Genomic DNA, 19,968 nt, shown 5'->3' on the forward strand with positions numbered 1-19,968 from the left:
TCTCTATCTGCCTCTGCTTCTCTCTGACTTTCAAATAAATAAATGCATTAAAAAAAAAAAAATGACCTTGACCAATCTTGGGCCCTTTATCTTCCGTATAAATTTTGGATTTTACCAAGTTTCACACAAATTTGATGGTTTTTACACCTTTTATTCCCCACACCTGTTGTAGGCATTTTGAGAGGAAAACCCCTCATCATGGTCACCTCTATATCTTCAAAACGTCAGGACCCATTCTGTGTCCCACTGTAAGTGGAGTAGCCATTGGCTATCCATGGCCCTCGAAACTCCCATGCTTTCAGTGAAATGGCGCCTTCTATTCCTCGTGACCCACGTTTGTCTGCCATTCCCTTGCCCGCAAAGGAACGACGATACTCACAGCTGATAGGTCTTCTGTAGACTTTTATTGAGAAAATAACAGCAACAGAGAAAGCATGAAAGGAGGAAGAGAGGAGAGAGAAAAAAGCCCCCTCCTTCCTGGGCACACAGCTTATATACAAAATTCAACCAATCGCAAGCAGGCTCTAGTCCATGCACGGAACACTCCAATCCGCTGCTTGTTCACGCGGTGTGCACGCGTCCTCGGGCCAATCAGATGAAGTGTCACGCAGCAGGCAGGCTCACTGCACAGTCCTCGGCGCCATCTTGTTGTTTACGAGACAGGCTCAGCTTCTCTGGAAAGTCCCGACCGCTGGAAAGCATTGCCCTAACCGAAACTAGCAACATCCACCTTGCAATAAAGACACAACGACAGCTATCAGACCAAACCCTGACATGGGGACCCCATGGCTGGCCAGCCCATGGGGCCCCACACGTGTCAGTGCAGGCAGAGAACGCTCAGCCGTGTAGGCAGGGTGGAGAAACGTCTTTCTGCTGTGGATATTTGTAACATCGCTCATAGCCCATACAAGACTGTCAACTTGAAAATTCGCCTGCTGTACTCTTACTGATTCCAGTCCTACCTGTGGTTGTCTTGGCAGGGCCAGACCAGATGATTCTGCAGGTCCGCTCAGGCCCCTGGGCTGGAGGTCCCTCCCTCTGGCGTAGAGAAGACATGTCCATCACCGCAGGCAGTTCCGCTGCACCAGGCTGATCTGGAAACACAGGCCACTACGCACTGAACAGGAATCCGAAGAATTGACTGTCCCATGATCCTCAGCTCTGTAAAGCCTGCTGACTTTAACTCTTTTTAAAAAGGTAATTATCTCAGTTTATTTGTCTAAAATTTTATAGTTGGCATTTTTATCTACTTGGTTTTTTTTTTAGATTTCTTAAAATTTATTTGAAAGACAGAGTTATAGGACAGGGAGGCAGAGAGAGAGGGAGAGAGATATGAGAGAGAGAGAGAGAGAGATGAGAGAGATCTTCCATCCAATGGTTTACTCCCCAAATGGCCGCAACAGCCAGAGCTGAGCCAATCTGTAGCCAGGAACTAGGGAGCTTCTTCTGGGTCTCCCACATGGGTGCAAGGACCCCAGGACTTGGGCCATCTTCCACTGCTTTCCAGGCCTTAGCAGAGAGCTGGATCAGAAGTGGAGCAGCCGGGACTGGAACTGGTGCCCACATGGGATGCTGGCACTGTAGGCAGTGGCTTTACCTGCTACACCACAGTGCCATACCCATCACTTTCATATTAAAGTATCTTGGGTTCTCCCTGGAGAACCATGCTTATGGTATTCATTACAAATACAATATATTCAGGCCAGTGCTGTGGCTCACTAGGCTAATCCTCCGCCTGCAGCACCGGCACCCCGGGTTCTAGTCCCAGTCTGGGCGCCGGATTCTGTCCCGGTTGCTCCTCTTCCAGTCCAGCTCTCTGCTATGGCCCGGGAGGGCAGTGGAGGATGGCCCAAGTGCTTGGGCCCTGCACCCACATGGGAGACCAGGAGGAAGCACCTGGCTCCTGGCTTTGGATCTACGCAGCGCACCGGCCGCAACACGCCGGCCGTAGCGGCCACTTGGGGAGTGAACTAACGGAAAAAGGAAGACTTTTCTCTCGGTCTCTCTCTCACTGTCTAACTCTGCCTGTCAAAATAAATAAATAAATAAAAAACAAACACAATATATTCTACAGATTTTTAGAACTTTTTTGCCTTTCTTAAAAAGATTTATTTATTTAAGGGGCCGGTATTGTGGCATAGTGAGCGAAGCCACTCCCTGCACTTCCAGCATCCCGTATAGGTGCAAATTTGTGTCCTGGCTGCTCCACTTCTGACCCAGCTCCCTGCTAATGGCCTGGAAAGAGCAGCAGAGGAGGGCCCACGTGCTTGGGCTCCTGCCACTCGCATGGAAGACCTGGCAGAAACTCCTGGAGCCCTCTCTCTCTCTCTCTCTGAAACTCTGACCTTGAAAACCTTAAAAAATTATTTATTTGAAAGGAAAAGAGACAGAAAGGGAGAGACATAAAGAAAGAGGGTTATTCCACGCACTGATTCACTCCCCAAGTGGCTGCAACAGCCAGGTCTTTGTCAGGGCAAAGTCAGGAGCCAGGAACTCTACCTGGGTCTCCCGTGGGTGACAGGGACCCAGACACTTGGGCCATCATCCGCTGCTTTCTCAGGTGCATTAGCAGGGCGCTAGGTGGGAAACCTAGAACCCACTGCACCACAACACCAGCACCAAAATATTTGCCTTAAAATGAATTTGTATAAGATCTACCCGGTCTCCAATCAAATAATATTGTTAGTTAAACTTTTTATAGTGAGGACTAGAAGCTTTTGTTGCAAAACAGTGAAGATTTTTAGCATTTGTGATGCTTCGACAATCAAATGATACAAGAATTCTGAAGCATTTACTTAAGAAAAGAAAACATTGTCATTCCCCGGTAAGTCCCCTGTGTGAGTAGCATTCTTGTACCAACATCGTTGCTTGGTTTTGCCAATGCTCCACGGCTGTGCAAGACGGGCTCCCTGGAGAAGCTGAGTGAAGGGGACACAGAAACCCAGTAGTGATTTTTAAACTTTTTGTGCATCTTCAACTATCTCATTGTGTGTGTGTGTTTTTTTTAAGTAGATACATTGATAGGACAATCAGGCATGAAAACCTTGTGCCAAACACGTGCCAGCGAGTTCTTCCTTTGAAACCCACCTGAGACCTGGAAGCCCTGACCCCAGCCCCGTCTCCCTGGCCGGCTCCATCCTCAGCCTCGCAGTGGCAGCGTGGCTTCCGAGAGCGGAGGTCTCCTTCTAGGCGTGCTGCTATGGGGAAATGCCATGTGTCCCAGGAAACAGCTCAGGAGCACTTATCTGCAATGGAGGAGGTGGCCCTGAGCCTCACACGTCACTGTCACTCTCGGCTTTCCTACGGGGGGAAGGGAGGGGCAGCAGGCTAAGCCATTACTTAGGACACCTGCCTCCCAGGTGGATGTGCCTGGGATTCAGTCCCCCTTCTCTTCCCATCCAGCTCCCTGCTAACGTACTTGGGAGGAGCAAAGAATGGCCGAGTGCTTGGGCCCCTGCCACCCACTGGAAGACCTTAGGGAGTGCCTGGCTCCTGGCTCCCTGGCTGTTGGGGGCACTTGGGGAGTGATCTCTCTCTCTCTCTCTCTTTCTCTCTCTCTCATTCTCATTCTCATTCTCATTCTCACTCTGCCTTTCAGATAAATAACTAACCTTTAAACAAAAAACAAAATAAAATTGCGGGTTGTCTGTGTGCACGCCGTCACACATGTGACCTTGAGTTTATTACAAAGGACAAGTGGCACTGAAGCCACAGCGGTGGATGTCTCCTGCTTTGAAATAAGCACTTATCCCTGGTGGGGCCAAGAGATGGGTTTTACCAATACTGCAGAAAAAGGCTGCCACTGAAAAAAATGGTTCGTGTTCCTCCCACTCCTGGTCTTACTGCAAAGGACTTGCTGCCCCTGTGTAGACCCCAAGTGCAGGGTCTACGTGCACACACCCCACTGCACACAGGAATGCGTGTCAGAGCAGCTAACCTCTAGTCACCTGGCTCCCCTCTCGTCCTCACCGAGGCAGCCCCCTCAGCATTTCTCACTGTCAGCCCACCCCTCCCCGCTCCTGCTGGAAATCCTGCCCCCTGCACCGTCCTCACACCCAAATGTCTCTGCAGATCTCCTGGGCTCCACAGCCCATCCTGCCCATTTCCCAGACCCCTTGTGTGGGAAGCAATGTGTCTAAGACACGGCGCACTTACGAGCCGGAGGTGACACTCCAAACAGCTTCTAGCAGGTGGCCACTTTGCCACAACAGTTACATTGATAAAAAAAGGCGTGGATACAGATATGGACGTGGTGTAGGCAGAAGACACGGATCAGAGAGCATCTCACGATTGCGAGAAGCAAACATGGAAATAAAGGCGGGGCCTGGCATGGGCTGGGGGCTGTGACGAAGACATTTGGCCAACTGACAAGGGGCGCTTGTCTTGGGAAGGGGGAGACTCGAGGGGAGGGGCCATGGGTGTCCCCAGGGGAAATGGGCCCCTTGTAGCTGTGACAGGGCATTTGAGCTGGCATGGGGCTCAGATTCGGATATGCACTGGCTGTCAGGGAGGTGACCGCCACAGCACGTCTTAGGGTCGCCAAACAGACGGGCAGGGATGGCTCCTGGTTTTCTAGGAGCTCAGAAGACTTGTGGGGAAGAAGCTGGACCCTGACTGCAGTCGGGGCTCAGACCTGTGCAGACTGGAGGGAGACACGGGGCAGGGGTGGGGGGGACAGCAACCTGTGGCTGAGCCTGAATGGACACCACGCCTGGGCAGTGCACAGACGCCTTCTCTGGGTGTCTGCTGATTCCAGCGGCCCCGAGCCTCACGCGTCACTGTCACTCTCTGCTTTCCTACAAGAAGATCCCCCAGCACAAGCCAACGACTCCATCTGCCCCAGCCCAGAGAAGCCAGGCCCTGCCTCTTCGAGTCTCTAGTGGAGTGGGGATGAGTTAAGGAATCAGCTCCAAAGATTGTAGGGAAAAGTACTGAAAGTAAGCTGACGACTGGGCATAGGATCAGACCCAAGATGTTAAATCGCATTTCCCCACGTTCGTTCTGAGTTGCATTCCATCCCACCTCCCCCATGCCTCTTTCTGAAACTCTGCTTGTGTCCCTTGAATATTTCTCCTAAATAGTTATACCATGTCATACGACTTAGCAACCACTACTGTGCCCCGTGCCACAATGGACCCTTCTAACTGTGCCACACAAGTTGCTATTGTCTTCTTCACCTCTTTATTGATGACGGAGATGGCATTATGTGCCCGATGCCGTGCTGGCTGTAGCACTGGAAGTCTACAAATAATGCATTGACTCTTGGAGTCCTTTAATTATCGGTATAGAATGTTTGGATTTTCTCTTTTTTCCGCCAGCGGTGTGGCCTAATATTGCCTCCCCCCCCACACACACACACAAGTGGAAGAGTAGATGAGGTGTTCTACGGCTTCCAGAAACCTTTCTTTCCTGCTCGTCCAAGTTCAAGAGAGCCATGATCTCACATTATGAAAATGGCCCAGACACCTGACGCAGTTGCTAATTATTGCCCTACTGACGTTGTCGGGTGTGCCTCTGACGGCCTGTCCCGGGTCGGTGATGCCAGCGCAACGCGTCCACAGGGGAAACTTGGCAGAGAAGCAGCTGATGGATACGGTGTTGTCCTTGCAGGAATCCTATGGACCACACGGAAAAGATCCTTGGTTTGGGTGATCGGCAGACGTGCTTGGAGTGCAGGCCGTACGTCGGCAGCGGTGACAGACAGACTGACTCAAGAGCGCTTCCCGCCTGGACGCGCCGTGACTGTGAAATCTCCATTACAGAACCTCAAAGCACTTGCTGCGATGCCTGACGCGCTGAGCGTAATCCTCAAACGTGAAATGACGCACGCGGCCCGGAACCAGATCTCAGAGCGGTTCCAGGAGTGGCTGAGAGGGGGATTGCTCATGGTGCTGATCAACCCAAATATTTAGGGAATTTGGTGCAGAAGAAAACTGCAAAACCAGGCTTTTCCTTACCAGCTCTCCAGGGAGGATTTGTAGGATTTGGGATTCACTTTGCTCTTTCAGGAAAAGCAATCCTGCAGCAAGATCCGGTGCTGGAAGCGCCCCAGGGGCTGTAGGAGGAGCTGCCAGCCGGTGCTCCCGGCTCCCACTGCGGCCTCCTGAGCCCCGTGCAGCGGGTGGTGCAAGGTGCGGGACCCGAGGAAGATCACCCACCACCACTCAAGTGCACCTGCAGGATTCACCCGCACAGTTTAAACACAGGAGTGTTTTACTTCAAAGCACGTAGTTAAAATCATGCGAGCATCTAAAATCTGAAATGCTACAGAGGGAGTTGTGGGGAAGCAGCAGCCATCTCCCAGATGGCCTCTCCCGTCCGCTGCCCCTTCCCAGAGCGGCCCACACCCTCTTGGCGCCACTGTTGAGTCCCGAGTCACCGCCGGCACGGGCAGCAGCGGGGCTGTGCTGCTGTTTCCTGGTCGGCATTTTTATGACCACAGAATAGTTTTGGGCTCCTCTGTGTTTCAGGAATGTTATTTGTTTGTTGTTCCGGAAGCTTGAGACACGGCCTCCTGACTGCCCGCTGTGAGGTGGGACTGCTGCCCCTCCCTCCCTCATCTCTTTCCATCCACCTCCCTCTGTCCGACCATGTGAGTCCCTTCACAGCAACGTGAAGGCTCCCGCGTGTTGCCACCGGTCTTGCCAACCTGCAGACGAGGGTGCCCTCAGCCCGGTCCTGCCGTGCCACTACCCACGTTCTGCTTCTTTCTGTCAGCCACCGTCATGGCCAGGTTCACTCCGGGGTGGGGTCACCAATGCCAAGCCGTGTACAGAACTGAGGGATGGGAGGGCGGAGAGGACCACCACAGGACCACACGCTGGTGGCTTGTGACAGGAGACACCCGTTGCCGCCTGAGGCCTGGTGGAGTTCAAGGTGAAGGCTACAACAGGAAGCGCTCCCTCCCTGCCCCTCCGGCTCCTGCCGGCTGCAGGCGTTGCTGGGCTGTGACCACGTCCCTCTGGGTCCTGTCCCCATCCCCATGTGGCTTCCCCTCTTCTCCCCACGTGTTTCTCCTCTGTGGCTTCAGACATTTGTCACTGGATGTGGGGTCCCCTCAGATAGCCCAGGATGCTCTCACGTCATGGTCTTTACTTGGACGACATCTGCAAAGATCTGCGTCACCAGTAAAGGCCCACCAGAGCTTCTGTGGTCAGGGGGCGAGCCCATCTTTTGGGGGATGGGTGCCATCCAGACCACCGCACTACACCTGGAAAAGTGCTTTCTGATTTGAAGATGAAGACCCAGAGAAAAGGGCTCCCCATGGGGACTGCCTGCAGCCTTTACCCAGACGAGGCCTTGACATTGACGTTCCAGGTCCAGAGGATTTGGAGGGTGGGCTGGGGGTTGGCCTCATGGAACTCTAGGGGTTTGCACGCAGTGGGAGGGTGCGCAGGAGGGGAAGAGTGCTCAACAGAGCCTCTGAGCCACCTGCCACAGGTGCAGGCCCGGCGGGAACAGGGCGCTCCATGTCGGGAGTGGCGCCTGCATGAGCCCACAGCCGGTTTGGACCCGAGGATCTACGCAGAATGTGGTCGCCTCTCCAGATCTCAGGATCAAAGGACGGGGCCTTGGCCTTTCTGCCCAGATCATGAGATGGGTGAGGTCTCTTCTACACTTAACTGCAAACCCCGAACCCTGCCCCCACTGCCCCGCTGGGCTTCCCCACTGAGGGGCTTCCGCGTACCCTCAGAAGCTAGCCTGGCCAGCGGCTGCCCTCGGGGCTCCTGGGGTCTTTCTCCATCACCCCCATCACCCCGAAGCTGGTGCCTCCACCAGCAGGTGGCCAGCAGCTCTCGGGCAGCCTGGTGCTGGGTACTCGAGGGGAGGCAGGACGAGGCTGGCCTCGGGAGGCTGTGAGTGCCGCTCTGTCTCAAGTCCTCTGGTTTTGGTAGCACTTTAGATCTGTCTGCCCACAGCACGACAAAGGCTGGTGTGGCAGGAAGGCACTGCCCTCCCACCTGCAGCAGCCCCTTCTCCCCCAGACACTCCACTCCCAAAGACCTCTTCTCTCAGCCAGGAAGTCACGCCCTCTGGGTTCCACGCCCACACGCCCAGTCTGGGCCCTGCAGGGACCTCCGGCTCTGGAGGAGACTTGGAAACTTGGCGCTGAGCTTGCAGGCCATGGCGGGGAGCTGGTTCCCAGGCTGCGGCGCTGACCTGGTACCCGGGATGGCTCCCCTGAGCCTCCGCACCAATTCCGAAACTGTGCCACCTGCAACCACGCCCTCCTCCTCCCCTTCCAGGCCCACGGAGCTCAGCACAGTCTTCTCCTGGATCTTTCCCACTCCATATGGGTCTGCGTTCCTCCATTCTCCTTGGGAATACACTCCCCAGAATGCCCCGAGAAAGCTTGGCCCCTGTGCCAGCCTGCACAGGAACGAGAGACTTCTCCTCCCACGTGGCAGATATGCGGAAGTAGGATGATCCACTTTCATGATTTAATAAACCTGTTAACTTCCAGGTTCAGGCCAAATGCCCAAGTTAAGGCCCCCCGAGGATTGCCTGGAATACTTGACCTAGCTTTTGTTTTTCCTTTTCCTAGTACCTTGTTTTACAAGCTATTTTGATAACTGTGTGTTTGTATGAAACTAACACAAAGCATATATTTTGTCAGTGTGGTGTTGTCTGTGATTTGGGCCACCCAGCAATGCCCACTCGTCTTATTCTGACATCAACTTGAAAAAGCCCTCATCTCATTCAGTATCCAGAGCTCTGTGCCTCACTGGGAGAAAGAATGTCGGTCTGTGCCCTCACCTTGGCCTTGGAATTCTGGCCCCCTGGATCCGTTTCCAGGATCACCAACTGGCGACCAGCATTCCTGGTTACGGAAGCTCTGGGAAGCTGATCTGGACATGCTGGATGCAGGGTGCCCTTGGGACAAGCTAATGGGATGTGGGATAGGCGGCTGGTGTGGATCTCTAAGCAGAAGGCAGGGTTGGGTGTGCACATGCCTGACCTTGGCATTAGCACGTCCATGAAAGCCACAGACAACGAGGCGATGAAGTACAAAGAGAAAGAGCCCGTGCCTGCTTCATGGCTGGGTTGAGAGGAAGGAGCCTCGAAAGACAGATGAGAGTGACCAAGAGGGAGAAGCCCCAGGAGGAAGCCCCAGGCACAGGAGACTCAAATATGTTAAATGTTGGTAGAAAGAATTGAACTCAGGATACAGACGTTGAAATTGGATGGAATCTTTGCGGTAGTCCATCTTCATCCACAGTTTCTGTTACTTGTGGTTGATATTAAACAAGAAGCTACCAAAATTCACCCTTCAAAAGTTCTGATCCGGGTGCTGTTTGGAGTAGCGGGATGGAATGCTATGGCGTTCCGCTGTGCCATTCTGCTCAACACAGGGATCACCTCTGTCCAGCGTGTCTGTGGGGTACACACTACCCACTGCCCGTAGCTTTGTCACCTCGTAGCCCTCTGTCAGATCAAGCATCACAGAATCACAGAGCTGCTGTTAGGAACCCTTGTGTGGCAGCTCAGTGCCGTGTCACAGTGCCCACGTCACCTCACATCATCCCATCAGGAGGTGTTGTGTCGGTCCCATAAGATACTCTGAGAGAAAGACCGCATTCACATAACTTTTATTACAGTATATTGTTATGGTAGTTTTATTGTTGGCTACTGTTACTCTCTTACCATGCTTAATTAATTATGTTTTAAAGATTTATTTATTTTATTTGAAAGGCAGAGTTACAGAGAGAGAGAGAGAGAGGTCTTCCATCCCCTGGTTCATTCTCCAATTGGCCGCAATGCCAGAGATGAGCTGATCAGAAGCCAGGAGCTTCTTCTGGGTCTCCCATGGGGGTGCAGGGGCTCAAGGACTTGGGCCATCTTCTACTGCTATCCCAGGCCATAGCAGAGAGCTGGATAGGAAGTGGAACAGCCAGTGCAAACTGGAACCCATATGGGATGCTGACACTGCAGGAGGCGGCTTTACCCACTAGGCCACAGTGCCAGCCCCACTGTGCTTAATTTATAAATTAAACTTCATTATAGGCACATATGCAAAGTAAAAAACATAGTATACACAAGGTTCAATAATACCCATAATTTCAAGTCTCTACTGATTGTCTTAGTATAATTGTTGTCATGCATATTATATCTGCTTACATTATAAAACTCCAATACAGTGTTATACTTAAGAAAAGAAAATGTAGCCTTATATTTGCCTACGTACTTACTATTTCTGGAACTCCTTTTTTTGCTTCTGTACTTCTAACTTTCCTTTGAGAGCTGAGGATCTTCAGCCCGATGGGTTCATATTGCTGTTTCTTGCAATGTGTCTGTTTGTAACACTGTGTCCACTCTCCTGCGAAGCTCCTTCATTCACCTTAGTTTTTGAAGGATATCTTGGCTGGGTATAGAACTCTGGGTTGACAAGTGTGTTTTTCTCCCCTATAGGAGTTGTCCCACCACGTTCTCCCCTCTGCTGCTTGATGGAAGTCAGCCATTCTCTCGTGTTGCTCCCCTATGGTGGTTGTGCGTTTTGCTGGTGGCTGCTTTGTTTATATTTATCTTACTTTCAGCACACTGATGATGACCTGCCAAGGGGATGCTTTCTCTGTATTTATCTGTTCTGGGCTTATTGAGCTACATGGATCTGTAAGCCTTTGTTTTTCATCAAATTTGAGAAAATTTCAGTTATTGCTTCTTCAAAATAACATATTCTGCCCTATTTTCCTTTTTCTTCTCCTTCTGCAGCTGCAATAATACATACTTAGACTATTTAATCTTGTCCTGCCAATCTTTTTCCATCTATTTTCTCTTTGTTTTTCAGAACTGATAATTTTCAGAAATCAATTTGACAGTTTCCTGTTTATTTTGCTATATGTAATTTTCCCTTTAATTCCTTGAATGTATTCATAATGGCTGATTTTTTAAGAATTTATTTATTTATTTATTTGCGATATAGAGCTATACACAGAGGGTAAGACAGAGGAGAGGTCTTTCATCCAATGATACAATCCCCAAATGGCCATAGTGGCTGGAGCTGGGCCCATCAGAAGCCAGGAGCTTCTTCCAGGTCTCCCATGCGGGTGCAGGCCCTTGGGCCATCTTCCACTGCTTTCCCAGGCCATCAACAGAGAGCTGGATCAAAAGAGGAGCAGCCAGAATGAAAACCAGATCCCATATGGGATGCTGGCGCCGCAGGCGGAGGCTTAGCCCACTATGCCACAGCGCCGGCCCCTGGGCGTGGTTTAAGCTGTGCTGAGTGAATCTGGCGTACCCTTACTCGCACATCCTGCAACAGCCTCCCCGTCTGCGCACGGGCAGGGAGCCCGGCAGGTTCAGGAGCTGCTCTGCTCTGGTGCTGGAGCCCCGGTGCCTCTCTGTGCTGTGCAACCCCGCCACCTTCATCAAGATCCCAGCTCCACAGCAGCGGCTCCCTCGGGCCTCAGAGTCTCGCTCTTCAGGATCAGGTGTTCTTCCGCCAAAGAAGCCAAGTCTAGGGGGCTGGCATTGTGGTGCAGCTGGTTAAGCTGCTGCCTGTGGCGCCAGCATCCCATGTGGGCATGGGTTCAAGTCCTGCTGCTCCACTTCCAATCCAGCTCCCTGCTAATGCACCTGGGAAAGCAGCAGAAGATGCATTCGGCTGGTTTGTGAAATGGGAGATGCACTAGACTTTCCTACCCTCGGAGTTCCCTAATCTATCATTTTACCTCCAAGGTCTTGAATTCTAACGCTTCTAGAGCTCTCGGTACTTAAAGCGAACGTGGAAGCTCAGGACAAAGGTCCCGAGCTGCTGCCTCGCCGGCTTCAGTCACGGCCTGCAGAGCAAAGCAACACACAGCCGCTATCTGCCAAGGCCTTGGCAAAGTGCGCCGTCGGCTACAGGGCCCGAGAGTGCTGGAGAAGTTGCAATTTCAGCCAGGACAGAGCCAGGCCAAAGCCAGGAGCCAGGCGCTTCCTCCGGGTCTGCCATGTGGGGTGCAGGGGCCCGAGCACTTGGGCCATCCTCTGCCGCTTTCCCAGATGCACCATCAGGGAGCTGGACCAGAAGTGGAACAGCCGGGACCCAAACCAACACCCATGTGAGACACCAGCGCTGCAGGCCCGGCCTTTAACCCACCGAGCCAGGGCATTGACGAGGCTGAATTTATTGCATTCCTAAATTCTGAGTGGATTCCTACGACTTCTGACATCCTGTGTGTGTGTGTGTGTGTGTGTGTGTGGGTGTGCGTGTGTCGGGGCAATAGGAAATGATGTGTTGGTGCTGTGGCTTTGGCTTGTTCTCTGGCGGCGGGCATCTTGCTGGGACTCTGTATCAGCCACACTAGTTAGAAAACTGATTTTCCTGGTCCGTGAAGCACAACCACCTGGACTGACTGGTCAGCAGACTCCTTCCTGGAGGCCACTGCTCTTATTTCCAACGAGCCCGTGCATTCGTCTCTTTGAGCACATTGATGAGAACATTTGCACCATGGCCTCTCGCGTCCAGCCTTGCTGCTGACCCCAGAGCTCTGCTACTTCTAAGGCACCAGATAAGCGGACCCCTCCCTCCTGGCCTAGCCTTCGCCTTCCGGCCCGGCTCCTCCTCCTTCCCTCCAAACTCAAGACTTGCCGACCTCACCAGCCTTTCCTGGATTGTTCCAGCCTGTTCCAGGAGCTTTAATCTAAGTGATTACAGCCTGATAGCTTTACTGGGGACAACAGACCAGAAAGCACGGAGTGGATGGAATGCGTGTCTCTCTTTTTCTCACCAGCAATGCTTCTCTCTGCCTGATACCATGTAGCTACCTCCGAAAGTTAATAAATCAGAGCGTTTGGGAGCGGGAGCAACCTGGAGCCTCAGTGCCTTGGCCAAGGTCACAGAGCTGGTTGAAGGAGGAGAGGAACCATTCCCAGCCACCTGCTTTTGCCCGCCAGGTGTGGTGACATTGGCTGCACTGCCCTCCCGTTCCGGATCCCGGGAGAACCTCTGCTGATGTCATGTTCCAGTGTCACCCCTACTGGAGGAGTGCAGAATCTAACCAGGTAACACCGCTCAGATAAGGGCACACGTGGAGACTGGCATGCCGAGGGACCCTTCCAAGAAATAGCCGCTGCCCAGAACTGACCACATCTGGGGGTGGAGCTAGGGGAGGTCCAAGCCCCGCCCCCGAAGTGACCTCCCATGGACAACATTGGGCTTCCGTGTGTGGTCATTTCACAGCAGGCTGCACACTTCCTGCAAAGCGCAGTGCCAGGTGAGCACCTTAGTACGCTTGTCCTATTCCGTGCCGTATCGCTATTCATGTCATCAATGTGTTGTCCCCGCTATTCCAGTGAAATGAGTGCAACTTTTGTTTCCACTGCAAAATAGCAACCAAACAAACGGCCTCAGAGAGGAGCCTAAATGACAAATGTCACCTTTAGAATGACAAACGTCACTCAGCTTTACAAGGAGAGGCCTTAAAGGTGCCAGGCCCATCTGGCCCCAGAAGCATAGAGGACTCTGCTGCCTTCTTCCATACGGCAAGGGGGGCGAGGGGAGCTGGGAGACACAGCACAGGCTGGGAGCTCAGGGCAGGGCAGGGTGCTGGGGGGAGCTCAGGGTGGGGGTGTGTGCTGGAGGGAGCACAGGCTGGGAGCTCAGGGCAGGGCAGGGTGCTAGGGGAAGCTCAGGGTGGGGGAAGGGTTCTGGGGGGGAGCACAGGCTGGGAGCTTAGGGCAGGGGGAGGGTGCTGGGGGGGAGCTCAGGGCATGGGGAGGGTGCTGGGGGGGAGCACAGACTGGAAGCTCAGGGCGGGGGGAGGGTGCTGGGGGAAGTACAGACTGGAAGCTCAGGGCATGGGGAGGGTGCTGGGGGGGAGTACAGACTGGAAGCTCAGGGCAGGAGGAGGGTGCTGGGGGAAGCTCAGGGTGGGGAGCTCAGGGCATGGGGTGGGTGCTGGGGGGGAGTACAGACTGGAAGCTCAGGGCAGGGGGAGGGTGCTGGGGGGGAGCACAGGGCAGGGGGAGGGTGCTGGGGGGAGCTCAGGGCAGGGGGAGGGTGCTGGGGGAGCTCAGGGTGGGGGGAGGGTGCTGGGGGGATCTCAGGGTGGGGGGAGGGTGCTGGGAGAGCACAGGGTGGGGGAGGGTGCTGGGGGAGCTCAGGGCGGGGGAGGGTGCTGGGGGACTCAGGGCGGGGGGAGGGTGCTGGGGGACTCAGGGCAGGGGGAGGGTGCTGGGGGAGCTCAGGGTGGGGGAGGGTGCTGGGGGAGCTCAGGGTGGGGGAGGGTGCTGGGGGAGCTCAGGGTGGGGGAGGGTGCGGGGGTAGCTCAGGGTGGGGGAGGGTGCTGGGGGAGCACAGGGCGGGGGAGGGTGCTGGGGGGGAGTACAGACTGGAAGCTCAGGGCAGGGGGAGGGTGCTGGGGGGAGCTCAGGGCAGGGGGAGGGTACTGGGGGAGCTCAGGGCAGGGGGAGGGTGCGGGGGTAGCTCAGGGCGGGGGAGGGTGCGGGGGGAGCACAGGCTGGGAGCTCAGGGCAGGGGGAGGGTGCTGGGGGGAGCTCAGGGCGGGGAAGGGTGCTGGGGAGCTCAGGGCGGGGGAGGGTGCGGGGGGAGCGCAGGCTGGGAGCTCACACAGCACAGGGAAGGTTCTGGGACCCCCAGCACCCACACCGGGCTTGGGCTGCACAGGAGCCCTCCTTTCCCGCTGTGCCCTGTTCAACTTTTGCATCAATGCGCCAGGAGCTCCCGAGCCAAACCCCTCAGGGAAACCCGCAGGCTGCAGAGCAGCGGGCACTTCCTGGCTCACCCCTGCTTCCTCTGCACCTCAGGAGGGGGACACAGGGGGGAAACCTTTCCTCCCCCGCTGTATGGCTTTGCTCGTCTCCACCGCCCTGGAAGCTCACTACTTCCCCAAAACAGAAATGCAAGAGGATTTGGCTTGTGCGTCTGCATGTCTGCCAAAGCCTCGGGATGGCGTGAGTGGCTCTCAGCGGATGGGGCCCCTGTGCAGAAGGGACTGCGGGCATCTCTCAGCAGCTGGCCGAGCAGGTGCTGGGGACCCATGCCCGGCAAGGGGCTCTGTGACCTGCAGTCTGGCTGGGGTCCTGTGAAGCACAAGGCCCACCCCAGCACAGAGGAGCAAACACTGGCTGCAGAGATTTGATGAGCAGCCAGCAAGTGGCAGGCACAGGGCCCGCAGCTGCAGCCAGTGCAGGCTTCGGAATCAAGGCAGGAGCCAAAAAGTGGATTTTCCTGGAGAGGAAAAGGTGAGGGGTGTGCGTGAGCGAGCACGGGCTGGACGCAGCCCACGCAGGGAGCCTGGAACCCGGAGCCTGGGGTGCACCCAGTGTGTCTGCACGCCACGCCCTTCCCACCTGCCTCCAGGCTTCGTACCTGCACCCCCAATCCCCGCTGCAATCTGCCAAAACTCCACGGCCACGGAGGCTGCTCAGTGCCTCAGTTTCCCCACAGGAAGAAACCCTCAGTTTCTCAGAAATCAGATTTCCAAACATCATTGTAATCTTCACGTGTAACCCAACACACAGTCCACCCCAGCCCTCTGCCCCACAGGAATGAAAGTGTGTTCCAGCACACAGGCGTCCTGGCGGATGCTCATTGTGTCGGAGAACCAGAGATGACGGGGTGGCCACCAGCAGGAGTGAGTGACACCTCCATGACAAAGCCCCGCCCTGGGGAAGGGTCATGGCCCCTCCAGGGAATACTGGAAGGACCAGCCTAAGACCCAAGGCTTCCCTCCCCTCCTTTCCTGAACACCAGGCCTGACGCCACTGGTGCCACCTGACCCCTTAGGATGCCTCAGATCCTGAGCAGGGTGTGGGGTGTCCACACATGGGGGACCCAAGCAGGGTGAGGAGGGTGGGAAAGATCACAGCGCAGCCCAATGGGGCTGTGAGAGCCTGAGCGAGCAAGGGGCACCTGCTCACAGGTAGGGGGTGGCAGCCAAGAGGGAGCAGGGAGCCTGCAAAGAGGGGGGCCTGGGTCTGAGGTCTCAGGGCCCTGGCAGGTGAGGGGGTGCTGACATGGGGTGGCTCTGTGGGGGTGAGAAGCCCAGGAAAGGGGTACAGGGCTCTGCCTGAGGCAGAAGGGGAGGGGAGGGCCCCTGGAGGTGGGGAGTGAGGGGTCATGGCTCGGTGTGGGCTGCAGCAGCAGGGAGCGAGTAGGGTGGGTGCCTTGGGAGACGGCTTAGGGGCTGGGGTGGGGTCACCACAGGAGCAGACGGGCTAAGGACGCTGTGAGCCGTGCCCCTTGCTGTCGGGGCCGGCGGATGCAGCGAGGGAAGCAGGAAGGACAGGAGCCCCGGTGGAGTCTCCAGGTACGTTCCTGGTCAACACAGATCACAAATGCAGATCCTAATGTGTGTGTGGATACACACGTGTGTGTGTGCACATGTGTGGGTATAGACACACACACACGTGTGGAAGGACATCCCCTCACCCTGTGCCTGAGAGGACCTGGGTGCAGCCACCCAGGGCTCTGAGGGTCGACCTTGTCTTTAGCGACTTCTGTGCTAAAGAAACCCAGTTTCTGGGGCGTAGTAAGTAACCAATTTGTGTCTTCGCTGCTCCTCTTCTGATCCAGCTCTCTGCTAATGGCCTGGGAAAACAGTAGGAGATGGCCCAAGTGTTTGGGTCCCTGCACCCATGTGGGAGGCCTGGAAGAAGCTCCTGGCTCCTAGGTTTGGCCTGGCCCAGCCCTGGCCATTGTGGCCATTTGAGAAGTGAACCAACAGATGGAAGACCTACCTCTCTGTCACCTCTGCTGATGGAAGATCTCTCTCTCTCTCTCGCTGGCTCTCTCTGCCTCTGCCTCACCCTGTCTGTAACTCTGACTTTCAAATAAATAAATATATATACATATATATATATATATATATTGACAGGCAGAGTTAGACAGTGAGAGAGAGAGAGAGAGAGACAGAGAGAAAGGTCTTCCTTCCATTGGTTCACCCCCCGAATGGCCACTATGGCCAGCGCACTGCACCGATCCAAATCCAGGAGCCAGGTGCTTCTCCTGGTCTCTCATGTGGGTGCAGGGCCCAAGCACTTGGGCCATCCTCCACTGCCTTCCCGGACCATAGCAGAGAGCTGGCCTGGAAAAGGAGCAACCAAGACAGAATCCGGTGCCCCAACCAGGACTAGAGCCCGGGATACTGGTGCTGCAGGCGGAGGATCAGTCAAATGAGCTGTGGCGCCAGCCAATAAATAAATATTTAAAAAAAAAAAAAAAGAAAGAAAGAAAAAGGAAACCCCAATCCAGAGCTGTGGTGTAGTGAGTTAAGCCACCACCTGCAGTGCCAGCATCCCACATCTTCCAATCCCAGCTGCTCCACTTCCAATCCAACTCTCTGCTAATGTACCTGGGAAGGCAGCTGAGGATGGCCCAAATGCTTGGGCCCTGCACCCATGTGGGAGACCCGGAAGAAGCTCCTGGCTTTGGCCTGGCTCAGCCCAGCCGCTGCTGCTGTTTGGGGAGTGAACCAGCAATGGAAGATTCTCTCTGGGTGTGTGTGTGTGTGTGTGTCTCCCTGTCTCTGTAACTCTGCATTTCAAATGAAATGAAATAAAATAAAATGAAAAAAGAAACCCAGCTCCCCAGAGAGGAGGCAGCAGGTCCCAGAGCTGGCACAGGGAAGCCCAAGAGGACCTGAGTGTACCTTGTACCCCAAAGCAAGGAAGGGGTGGAGTGGTGATGGGGGCACAGCAAGGGGACACAGATGTGAGACAACCCCCTGCGTACAAAAGGCAACCAGGAGTCCGTGTCTTCCTCACACTCCCTCCCTGGGGCATTGCAGAGGGGAAGGGAGGGTGTGGCAGACCCCACCGTGAGTGAGTGAGTGATCACAGTGACTCCTGCTGTGACGGTGACACAGAGAGCTGTGAGTGAGTGATCACAGTGACTCCCGCTGTGACGGTGACACAGAGAGCGCGCAGCGGCGACAGGGGTGGCAGGAACCCCCAGCGTCTCCTCTTCTTCTGTAAGCTTCCTGCCCAGGAAGCCAAGCAGAGAGCAGGAGGTGCACGCCGAGAGTTCCGGTCAGGGTTTTAAACAGCACGGATATTTTGTGTTGTATTTGCAAATTTTCTGGAAGTTTGAGATAGTTTCAAAATCAAAAAAAAAAAAAAAAAAAAGATGTACAAAGTTGTGCAGAGCAAGAAGTCAAAACTGTGAAAACACGACCCTAATTTTGGAAGACGATGCCCCCCCACACACACACACACAAGTGCGTGCACACCCACAGGTGCAGGGCTCGGATTACAAGAGGAGCCAGGAGACCGTGGGCTCTTGCACACGGTGAACACAGGCTCTCTTGGGCAGAAGTGGGAAGAAAGGGAACAGGAGCTGAGCACGAGGAGAACAAGGAAAAGACCAGCCTGAGGAATCACAACCGGGGCTCGAAGAACACTCCAAGGTCAAGTGTGGGCAGGGCCGCCTGTCCCCAGGCCCCTCTCTGCGGCTTGTGGGCGCCACCTTTGCACTGTGTCCCGCCTGGTCCTCCCCCTGCACACTTTCTGCATCCAGATTTCTCAGCAGAGCCCCAGAGAGGCTGGGACGGGACCCCCCACCCCTGGACGGGACCCACCCCCTGCCCAGAACCTGCTCTGAGTGCTGGAGGCTGGGGCGTGCATGCGTGGATTTGACAGGCACGAGGCAGCAGCCCACAGCCATGCATGTGCGCCTTGGCTCGGCTCCCACTCGGCCATTGGAACATCCACTGTGCATTTTCCCAGACTTCTTGTGGAGAGGAACTTGGTGACTTTAGCTCCTTAAAAAAATGTCTGCACTGGATCTTGTGTCTCCTGCATTTTCTTCATCCCATCCGATGCTTCCTCTGAGGCTAGCCCAGTTCGGGGGCGCAGTGGGTGGACTGTGCACATGGCAGCCTCCTCCCCTGTGGGCCGGCCGTGGGGGACACCTGCCTGCACCTCCATGGCAGACCCCTCACCCCACTGTTCCTGTCTTCTGTGGCACTCTGGGCCCTCTGCCCATCCATGTCAGCCGCGTGTGTCCCTCTGCGCTGTTTGATTCCACCTACTTCTGTGCCGCACGCCCGGGACTGCGTTCCCCCACGCCCAGGCTGAGTAAACAACACAACACAACCTGAACGAAGACACCGCAGGCCACCTCCAAAGCCCGATGCCCGAGAACCTGGGTTTTCTTTGGGGTTCTGACCGTGGATTTGGCACTGCAATTGTGACAGCTCAGTTCTCTGTCACCCCAGGCCGTGGAGTTGTGGGAAATGTTTCGTTGGCTCTGGCGATGTCTTGAATCCACGCTCAGCTGCTCCCCTTCAATGGCCCAAGACGACGGGAAAGCGACTCAGGAGGCTCATGGAGCAGAGCGGTCCTGGGCGGAGCCTGCCTCATCCCTCAAAGCAGGTGTCGGGCTTGTGAGCGCAGATGACTCACAGGGACACAAAGCAGCGCCCACAGAGCCTGCTAGGCCCGGCCACTGCGCTGCAGTGCGAGGAGCACGCCGGGTGACCTCGTCAAGATGTCCCCCTCTCCCTGTCAGCTCCCCACGCCAAGTCACAGGACAGGAGAACTCCCGCTACGTCCGCACTGGATGGCCAGGGGCGTTCCAGCTCCTGCGTGGAAGTCTGTGTGGAGGAATCCGCAGTGCGTGGAAGGTGAGAGACGGCGTCCGTGTGGAGGAGAGGAAGCTGCCCGCCCCCCGACCCGAGCCTCAGCTCTGTCCCTGGCACACAGGACAAGAGGCAGCCATTTTCCCAGGGCCCACACCTGGGACCTTCACGAAGGCCGGTTCTGCAGGGACCTGCTCACGGCCTGGGTCCCAGGGGCACAGCTCTTGGCTCCCGGGAGGTTTGGACCCTGGCTCTGTGGAGTCTGGCTCCTCCTGGGGAGCCTCCCACAGCCTTGCCCTGGGGCGCCCCAGCAGGTTCTCCCCATAGCCCTCCCTCCAGCTCCCTGACACGTTTGCCAGCGCCACAGCCACCACCAGGTGGAGTCAACGGCTCGGCCCCTCAAGGGAACGGCTCACCTAGGTTCAGTCGGGGTGGGTGGGGGTGC

General features: G+C 55.4%; 1 long non-coding RNA gene across 1 annotated transcript in view; it reads right to left on the minus strand.

Annotated features, from left to right (window-relative positions):
- Positions 1-322: 322 nt before the first annotated feature.
- Positions 323-19,968, minus strand: part of LOC149126395 (uncharacterized) — a 37,623-nt gene continuing 17,977 nt past the window's right edge. The window contains exons 2-3 of the long non-coding RNA XR_016233382.1: positions 963-1,094; positions 323-730 (exon numbers count right to left, since the gene is read on the minus strand). This is a non-coding gene — a long non-coding RNA (uncharacterized LOC149126395). The remainder of the gene's footprint in view (positions 731-962; positions 1,095-19,968) is intronic.

The sequence above is a fragment of the Oryctolagus cuniculus genome, chromosome 5 (assembly GCF_051225735.1).
Source record: "Oryctolagus cuniculus isolate XC-2025 breed Fujian yellow rabbit chromosome 5, ASM5122573v1, whole genome shotgun sequence".
Classification (NCBI taxonomy): Eukaryota; Metazoa; Chordata; class Mammalia; order Lagomorpha; family Leporidae; genus Oryctolagus; species Oryctolagus cuniculus.